Source organism: Arachis duranensis, chromosome 1 (assembly GCF_000817695.3).
Source record: "Arachis duranensis cultivar V14167 chromosome 1, aradu.V14167.gnm2.J7QH, whole genome shotgun sequence".
Lineage (NCBI taxonomy): Eukaryota > Viridiplantae > Streptophyta > Magnoliopsida > Fabales > Fabaceae > Arachis > Arachis duranensis.
In genome coordinates this window covers 87,510,185-87,520,840 of record NC_029772.3, presented here as the reverse complement: position 1 = coordinate 87,520,840, position 10,656 = coordinate 87,510,185, and the positions used below count along the sequence as shown (strand labels likewise).

At 33.0% G+C, this 10,656-nt stretch overlaps 1 pseudogene; it reads left to right on the top strand.

The window, feature by feature from the left end:
* Nucleotides 1-7,136: 7,136 nt before the first annotated feature.
* On the top strand, nt 7,137-10,355 carry LOC107495952 (probable LL-diaminopimelate aminotransferase, chloroplastic; annotated as a pseudogene).
* Nucleotides 10,356-10,656: the final 301 nt, after the last annotated feature.

Sequence of the window (10,656 nt, the reverse complement as noted above, 5' to 3'; positions counted from 1 at the left end):
GTAAAATCAGTTACCACAATCAATCAGTCGCTAGCTATTTATATATCTTGATACTCTATAAATACAAAAGTAACCACCATCCAAATCAATATTTTACGCGCTCAAAACCCAAGCATTCACTGACAAAGCACGCATTACACAAAACGCATGAACCTATTCTCCTTCCCTTTGTCATAAGACTTCTCCCTCTAACGGCATTCATTGCTTTCGCTGGTCATCGCCTTCGTCCTACCACAGCAAATTTTCGCCTCTCTTCCTTCTTCATGGTTGCCATGTCTTTTTTTTCCTTCTTGACAACGAAGAGAAACTCAGTTTCATGACAAGATAGGTCTTTTATCAATTTATAATATTTAGATTTATAGCATAAATTTTATTCTCTTATTTTTTGCATTCTTTTCATTCCTTTAATATGTTGCAGTTCTACCTATTATTATTTCATTTTTCTTAGTCTTGCAAAACACAACACTTTACTCTCTCTTTACAAAATCCATATTACCTATTTCTTAAAATGCTTCACCTGGTTTGGCAATATTTTTTCTCAAGTTTTCATTCTTACTGGTATAGTTATGATATGTTTATATATTTTTGAAAAGGATAAATTTAACAATCCAAATTTTTTTTAGTAAAAGAAAGACTTACTTTAATTTGAAATGTGTTTAATTATAGTTTTATTCTTGAATTTCGATGAAGAACATGTTTGATTATAACTTTATTATCTGTAGCTTGTTTGATTATAGTTTTATTCTTGCACTTCGTTGTGGAGCATGTCTTCTTATAATCTTATTATTGAACTTTGATCTAGGACCTGTTTGATTATGATCTTATTCATGAATTTTGATTTGCAGCATGTTTGATTATACTGAAAAACTTCAATTTGTAAACACTAAAAGACTTACTTCACCACATGCAAGAAGTGTACCAAGAAATGGACAAAGAACATAAAAGATAAGAGCCGCTATATAAAACATAGACTGAGAATGTGAAAGATAAAAAAGACACAAGTCCAATGTTTAATTGTTATTGCTAAAATATTTTATTACCGTTTTTATTTGCATTTTTCTTGATCTTAATTGAGTTTTATTACCATGTTATTTCCTAATACATGAATTCCAAGCATAGCTCTTTTTTTTTTCTTTCTTGATTTTCATTCAACTATCCATTATATACTTTGCAATTTGCATCGAATTATGAACCTTTTTTTGGATCTTGATTATGCAGGACCTGACATTTAGCACAAATGAGGCTGGAACTACGTTAAACCATAGTTTACATGATTGAATATTTTATTTGAGTTGTTTATATTCATGTTTAAATATTATCAGGGGATAAATTTGACTGTGCAATAGTATACAAAGATTTATTATACTTTGGTAGTTTGATTATCCAGGTTTTAAGTGGAAGTTCAAACTCTTACTATAATTAGATTATAATTAAATAGGATTGAAATTATATTACAAAATTCAACTATAATCAAACAAACTTAAAGTACTAATCAAACTCAAAAATTTAAATCAAAGTTCAAATTCATATATGATTAGATTTTTTTTCTAAAGATAGATTTATTCATTTCATTAACTTAAGAAATGATTACAGTGTCCCACTGGGACAAAAGATAGAAAGGTGGGGGTTAACCGAATGCAGATCACCGGGCTACATAGCATTCTAAAAAGAAGGGAAAAGTAACAATCCCTAAAAAGATTTATGATCCAAATTTCTTGTACTCTGATACAGTGAAATAGGCAGTACATGTAATCTCTTTGTAAGACCCCGTATTTAAAAAAAATAAATAATAAATTTATTTATAATTTATTATATTTAATTAAGATTATATTTTTAAGAGATTTTATATATAAATTAAATAATTTTTTTATTTATGATTTAAAACTTTAGTAATTGAATAATAATAAAGATTTTATATACTCTAAGGTGAATAATTAGATTTATAACATTATTTTATGATTATAAAGGAAATTGATTTTTATTATCTCTAATAATTGAATTAGAGAATTTGTTTGAAAATAAATTTTAAGTTGATAATTAAATAGAACTTTTATAGATATTATTATTGAATTAAAATTGATTTTTAATTACTCTATTATTCCTAATTTTATTAAAAATTACCTAAACTACTCAAAAATTTCCAAACTGAAACCCTAACCCTAATATAACCCTAATAGCCACCATTCACCCCCTCAAGAACCCTTACCCATCGAAGAAAGAAAAGAAGGAAAAATCAGAAGCAGGGAAGGAAGGAGAGAGGAATGAGGGAAAGTGAGAGGGAACTGCCGCGGAGTTTGTCACCGCCACCACCGCCAAACGTCGTCGCCGCCGCTGTTTCGTCAAGAAGAGACCGAACCGCGAGGGAGGAGAAAGTCGCGCGTTGTCGTTGCACCTTTTTCGCCGCCGTCGTCTAGGGAGCTACCGTATCTAGGAGCTGCGAGGAAGCCTGTAGCCGTCGATCCGCCATTGAGCCACCTCCGGGAGACAGACTTGCAAAGAGAGAGACGAACGCGAAGAGAGAGAGAAGAGCTCGTCACTACCGCTACATGCATCATCGCCGTTCGCGCGCTTCGCCGCTACTGTTGGGGATGCGATTGTCGAGTTTTTGGCTTCCGAATAACAACGTTGTCGGTGCCGAAGGTTGCTGTCGGAGATGCATGTCCATTTCGTCGTTCTTATTCATGACTATAAGTTGCTCTCGCTTCGAAGCTCTCACTGTTATTGTTCTGCTAATCTGTTATTGAGGATTTTAAGTTATGGATGTCATAGGGTTAATTTTTTGAGCTTACATACACTGGAAGTTGTTGGAACTGCCGTGGGCCGGTAAAAAGGTGTTTTGCATGTTTCATAGCTTTCGGGTTTCGACAATCAAGGTAGGGGGTTCATTTTTTTTAAATTACAAGTTTTAATTTTAGAATGCTCGAAAGTATAGTAGATAATTGCAAATACGTTAACAATTTTAATGTTATTGAACTTGGATTCTTGGTTGTGAATCGTTGGCTGTGGTTCTAATTGAGTTTTTGGTTGTGAAAGTGAACGACAATTGATTTTGGTGTTAGTATGATGATGATTATGTTCCTGTGAATTGAAAATTTGTTTAATGCTTATAAGGTTGTTTGAGATTGATTGCTTGTCGGAAGTTTTAGTTTCTACTTAATAGCATTGTAATTGGTTACTGAATCAAATTCTAATGAGTAATTTATGAAATGGAAGTCTGTTGAATGATGAAAAGATTTTAGTTTGGAAATTGTTGTTAATTGAATATGCTAGCTTGATTGGATATTGTTGTATTGAATGCTAACGTGAACCGTTGGTTACTAAACTGAAATAAAGTAGGTTGATTATTGAGAAATATGCTGTATCAATGTTGTGGAATCAGACTAATGAATTGTTGAGAAAATGAGGGAGCTCGGAGGGGTGTTGAAGTCTAACTTTTAAGAGAATATTTTGTCCGAATTTTTATAAAAGTATACGAAAAAAGTGATTTTGTTTTGAAAATTAATTTGTATTTACATTAAGAAGCAAACTTTGTATTAAAAACATGATTTACAAGCTTATTTTGAAAAATGGTTTTGAAATTGAATCTGGCTAGCTTTTAGATTTATAAAATGATTTGGCATTGGATTTTGAATGTCTAATGTATCAAGGATGATCTTTGAGAATAAAAAATGACTTGGTCGGGACCTTGGAAGGGTGGCATAGTCCGAATTTTAGAGGAAATGCTGCCAAAATTTTTATAAAATTTGGGACTTTATTTGAAATGCTATTTTAAAAGATTTGGTTTTGGAAAGTAAAATTATTTGAGACTTATTTAGTTGGAAAAAAATATTTTATTTTGAATTCGATTTATTAAGAAAAGTATAATGTTTTAAATTCTATCTTTTAGGAAAAGAGTTTGGTCTAAGTAATGATTTGAGTTAGGTTTATTTAGGAAAGGAATCTCTGCCACAGGAAAGCAGAGAATAAAGATTAAAAGAATGTATTAACTAAAAGGGTCTTTGCCACATGAGAGCAGAGGCCATGGATAAAGAAAAAGCTTTAAAAGGTAGTCTACCACAGGAGAGCAGATGAGACTTTGTTTGGGCCTTAGTGCCAAATGTATAGCCGGGACGCCCACACACTGAGGAACTATTTTCCAGATGTAAGCACGTTGAAAGTCACACTGTATGCGGCTTAGCCTTTAAGACTTATAAGCACACAGTATGCATCTGGAAAGCCATATCTGGAACTCGTACCCGGGTAATGTCGGGAGTGGGTAGGCAACCGACACATGAGCCCATGGGCTGCATTAGGAATAGACATGTATCATGTTGTTTGCACATTTGCATTTGATTGTGTTTGCTTATCTAGTTTCTCTGTGATTGTGCTGTTTGTCTTATTGCAATTTGTTTGTGTGTTGATTTGTTTCTTGTGCTATTAGTTGATATATTGAGGTGACTGAGAACTGAGGTTGTGATTGAAATTTGTTTAAGTTCAGAAATTTAAAGAAGGTAATTAGTTATATAAAGTAAAAGTAAAAAGTATTTCCAAAGGTTTAATAAAATGGTTTTACTGGGTAAGTTAATTATTTGCATTAAATTCATTACTTTTACGACATTCTCATTCCCTACTGAGAACGTGTGGATTGTTCTCACCCAAAATATTCCACCGTTTCAGTGACAAGTTCAAAGATTCAGTATGAAGTTATGGACGATTAGTAGATTTATTTGTGATACTTGTTGTTTTTATAGAGTTCCCTTACCCTTGTTGCTTTAGTTTTTATTTTATTCAAAGGGATAGGAATTGTATCTGAATTTTATTTTAATTCTTTTGTATAATATTTATTATTGTTAATAATTATGTGATTATTATTACTTGGTGTTCTTTTATATATGATTTTAATTGATAAAAACAAAATTTTTTGGCATTTTCTATAAAACTGAAACACGATATCGAATTAAAGGCTCAATTTAAATAGTAAATAAGGAAAACATGTTAGTAACTCCTTACTTTTGGTTTGATCATGACGTGCTAAAAGTTAGGGTGTTACACTCTTCCTTTCCGTGGCAGAAAGGGCATTGTGGAGTTGCTGTTGCAACTCGCCGATGGAGGTTCATCATGACCAGAAGGCTCTCTAGCAGGGCGCGCCAAATCATATTATAAAAATGATATTATAATCAAACAAGCCCAAAGTAATAATCAAACTCAACGAGTGTGATAAACCACTATTTTATGGTTTATCTTGTGCTCAATTGAGTGATTTTTATCAAGTCTTTGCACACTTATTCATACTATTTGCATGGTTTTACAATTTCTTCCTAGAATTTGTTATATGATTGAAAACTTGCTTCTTAGAGTCTTTAATCTGTGTATTTTAATCATCTCTTATTACCATTCGATGCATTGATATGTGTGTTAAGTGATTTCAGAGTTTATAGGGCAGGAATGGCTCAGATGATGGAAAAAAAACATGCAAAAGTGGAAAGAATACAAGAACTTGAAGAAATTGCTAAGTTGTCCAGCCTGACCTCTATGCACTCAAATGGTCATAACTTGAGCTATAGAGGTCCAAATGATACGATTCTAGTTGCGTTAGAAAGCTAACGTCCGGGGCTTCGATTTGATATATAATTTGTTATAGTGGCCGTACAGATAGACAACGCAAATGCGTTATTCACGTGGACGCATCGCAGTGACGAAAATCAGCGTGACAGATTTTGCCCCCAGCGATTTCTGGGCTATTTTCGACCCAGTTTTAAACCCAGAAAATACAGATTAAAAGCTGCAAAGTGGAGGAATGAAGGGAGACGACTCATAATTCACTTTTCATAATTTAGATGTAGTTTTTAGAGAGAGAAATTCTCTCATCTCTCTTAAGATTAGGATTTAAGATTTCTATTATATTTCACTACACCAAATTCAACATATAGCTACACTTAATTTGTGACAGTTGTTTTAAGAGTCTCTATTAATTAACATCGTGACATTTATACACTTAATTTTAAAAGCGTCAATACTCTGTATATATCTTTCACTATTTTTTTTAACTTTCTAATTTTTTTAAAACTGGATTTCACTATTTCACTGTGGTTTCCGATGAGATGAGAAGAGGCGAAGAACAGAGAAAGTAACGCAGCAACCTTCACCATGCTACAGTTCGTCGTTCATCGTCTCACCATTCACCATCGCGGTTTGTATTTGCTGTTCATTGTCGCGGTTCGCCATCGCCGTCCTTGCATCGTCGTTTCTTTTCCTCTCTTTTCCGATTGCGAACCCTAATTCTCCGTCCGGTGACTTTTTCTTCTTTTCCAACCTCAATACTTGACATTGATAGCGAGTATTCAATTGTTCTTCTATTATAATTTTTACCCCTGCAATTTCTTTGTTGTTGCTTCATGTTTGTTGTGCTGAAATTGTTGCAATTGTTAGTTCTTAGTACTCTATTTTGTTGTAATTTATCGTAATGATTATATCCTCATGTTCATATTTGCTATTTTTATTTGAATTCTCTTATTTATTTTTTCGCACTCAACATGTTCGATAAAATGCTTCAACTAGATTTCTTTGAATGCTGTATTTCTTGTTTCTTCTTTTAATTTCTTTGATTTTTTGTGCTTTGATGATATCATGAACGGGTTAGTGATCTTCTTGAATGATGCAAATTGCTACAATAGAGATGGAAAAGCTAATTTGCTGAACTTATTGTTTACTGGTGGTTAATCACGAGATATAATTTATCTATCTAGAAACTGTTGACATTTATCTTTCTTGTTGCAATTATGGCACTTAAGATTATCTATCTAGAAATACTAATAAAGACTTGTAAAATATATAGTATTTTTAAAATATATAGTTTTTTAATATTTTTACTGGAACTGGAAAAAATCAACCTGGGTTTCCTGTTCAAGTGACTGACCTTTTTTTTTTTGGTTTACCCAAATGGTATCCCCCAACCCGACAGGTTAAGGACTAATTCGTCGTAGATCTGAGCTCCATTTAAGGGTCTGCCGCTGGCCAATGAGTTGCTGCATGCACAAGGCGGGGTTTGAACTCCCGACACTTGCTTAAGCGGACGAGTGAGCTGACCACTCAGCCAACTCAAGTTGGTTACTGACCTTTGTAGCTATTCTCTGTAAATAATGCCACTTTTAATTAATATGCAGGCCTATGTAGACTCGAGTGTAATTATGGGCCAGACTGGCTACTACCAGAAGGATGTTGAGAAGTTTGCAAACATCAAATACATGTGATGTAACCTAGAAAATGGTTTTTTCTCTGATTTGTCTTCTATTTCCCGACCAGATATCATCTTTTTCTGCTCGCCAAACAACCCTACCGGTGCTACGGCAACAAGAGAGAAATTGACCCAACTTGTTAAGTTTGCTAAGGACAATGGGTCTATAATAATCTATGATTCAGCATATGCAATGTACATCTCTGGTGACAATCCACGCTTGATCTTTGAAATTCCCGGAGCCAAAGAGGTCAGTCTGTATTATGATTTGATGTTTAAAAATCTGTCCTTATCTTCATTCTTAATTGCAGTTATGATACTTAAGAGTGCATGGCTTATAATAAAATGCAGATAATGTCAATTATTTGGAAACAAGTTCCATGCCTTTTGCATTTGGTTATTGTAATAGGCGTTACCTTCCTTGAAAGTTTCTTGTTTCTTGCATGACTCATGAGAAGTTGTAGCTTGGATCTAATGAATATTTTGTCTGAACAAAGTTATATCATCAGGAAAGTTGTTCAACATTAGTATAACATTTTGTTAAAAGTTGCCAAAAGTTTGTAATTCAACTATGAAACTGCTTTTTACATTTGACGAATACTGTTGATTTCTGTTGGATATCTGTGTGTATGACTGAGTGGTTATGGCAAATTACAGGTTGCCCTTGAGGTTTCGTCATTTAGCAAGTTTGCCGGGTTCACTGGAGTTTGACTGGGTTGGACTGTGATTCCGAAGCAGTTGTTGTTTTCTGATGGATTTCCTGTTGCCAAGGACTTCAATCGAATTGTATGTACTTGCTTCAGTGGTGCATCAAATATTTCCCAGGCTGGTGGTCTGGCTTGCCTTTCACCAGATGGCCTTAAGGTCAGTTATTTAGTTTATTAGTTGTTTAACTAATCCATTCAATACACCATGGAAGGTATCCTCTCTTGCTTTGCCCTTTCTCCTTCCACACCCTAGAAAAAGGGTCCAAGAATTTATGATCCGAGAGTTTGTCGTCGCTCATGCACGATTACATGCTTTCTTAATCATTTAAAAAAAGCTACAGAAGTGACTTGATGCGTTTGAATGCAGGCTATGCAAGACGTTATTGGATTCTACAAAGAGAACACTTAACATAATATTTAACAATGCAGGCTATGCGGAATCAGAGTCAGAGGAAGAATGACATGCTTTAATTGCATTGTGTTCCTGTTTCATTGCTTATGTCATTGATTTCAAATAAAGGGTCTTGTTGCAGTGTTTTCTATTGTGTTGTGGTTTATGTGTGCTTGTCTTTGTGGATTTGATAATTTAAATAGTCATTGTTAGGAACTCCCTTGTCAAGCAGAAAAGTGTCCTTGTTTCGTTTGGTTAACAGTGAACCAACACTGTTTCTTTGATTGAATCCATCTTCGCACGTCGTAGAGGCATCAATAACAGAGCTTAGCTTCACATTAGAATCAGCATAACGCTTAGCCTTGTAATTTTTAATGGGTTCTTTAATAATTGCGATGGCATCAGAATAAACTTGAAGACAATCATCTAAGCTTCTTTAAAACCATAGAGCAGGTTGGTTTCTTCAGGATATCTCGAACCATAAAGGGCAAACGCACTCCACCAGCATGTAAAGAGGTACAGTTGTTTAAGGCTTTCAGAGTTCAGACTAAACTATTTAATTTGCTGCTTCTTTTTTAAATTTCTTGCTGACAGCGCCGGCTAGAAATTCAAAATACTTGGTTAATAATTAAGATTATTAGAAATTTCTATTAGTCAACGCTTTAATTTTGAGCACTATCTTTGATTCTAATTTCATTAGTCAACGCTTGTATATGAGTTTTATGTAGGAGTGATTCTAATTTCTGCGGTATATTAGTCAACGCTTGTATATGCCTTATATGCCTCCAATACTAGAGAATATACCTGGTTGCATTACTTACATACAAGCATATATGATTGTGATGTTTGGTTCCCCAACTTCTTTCCTATGCGGCACTGAGTAAATGGGTTCCTTCATTGTGCACTTTGCACTGCATGATGATTGATGATTCACTTGAAGCTTTCATAAAAGAGTTTTTGGTTTGACTAATCTATATTCCTGTTCATCCTGCATGTTGAAGAAAACTACGTGCTTTTACTATTCCTAGGCTAGGATGTTTTCATCTCTGATGATATGATTTTCATTTACACTTTTGCATTTTTCATATTATTGTTTAATCTATAATGCTTGTCAATTATTAAGTTGAGACTTGTTTCTATATTCTTATTCCTCATTTGTTATCTTCTTTGCTCTGAGTAGAATAGGAGTACAGGGGAGCTCAGCTTCTTAACTTCTTTGATGAATTCTGCAGGTTTAATGGGTAAGCCAGTATATCATTTTGGAAATTTTCTTTATAGTTTATTTTTGTTTGCAAATTAATGTTTATGTTTATATATGTTGCAGTTAGAGGATTCACAAGCCTCCAAGAAAATGCACCAAAAAGCGGTATCCTTGCTTCCTTTATTTTTTTCTCCACTAATCAATTTTCCAGTCATTATTAATGTTACTTTCATCAAAGCCATTTTTATACTGTTCATGTTTTTTTATGATCTTAAGTCTATATTAATATCTTTGTTAAGCTCTGGATGAAATTAAAAGTGAAGTCCAAAAGGTACCAAATAAATTAAAACCCTATCTCGCATTGTAAATGTTTATTATTGATTTACAGCTAGCTAGATATATTGCTATGATGCATGGTTGAATCAAAGGACAGAAGGTTAATGGTTATCTACACATATTGTCTATATGCCCTCCAATGCTTTGACAAGACAACTAGTTGATTTCATTAGATTTGCTATTCATTTGACAGTGACAAAATTGATTACTCCTTCAATTCTATTGGGTAATTTTATATGCCTAAGTGGTATGGTAAAGGTTTTGTGATACGTGGACTAATTAAAATTATTTGAGAAGATGCATGCATGATAGATATATATAGAAACGTTGAAACATTTCTAAACTTAAACTTTGCTATTATATTATAATTTTTGGATTTTTCTTGATTGTTTTATAGTGTTATATAAAATTATATGTAGGGATGACAATGAAAGAAGTTAGAGTAGATTTTTATTGTATCTGATTCTATCTGTTCTATTTAATATATATAAAATTTGTTTTATTTCTATTTATGGATAGTAAAAATTTACACTCTAATGTACTTCAGTTTTATAATTTTAATTTTAAAATTTAACAAATAAAATTAAATTTTAAAATTTATATAATCATGATTACTCTCAATTAAATATAAACTAAAAATAAGTCATACAATATTAAACTACCCACAAAAAAAATTTTTTGAGCTCGTTTGAGATGAAATAGATAGGAAAACAGATTTGTACTGAAACCTTTTCCTCATATTTTTTTTGTCATAGTTAACAGATTTTTTTAAATAAATAAATATTCAAGTTTGTTTTTATCTTTTGAG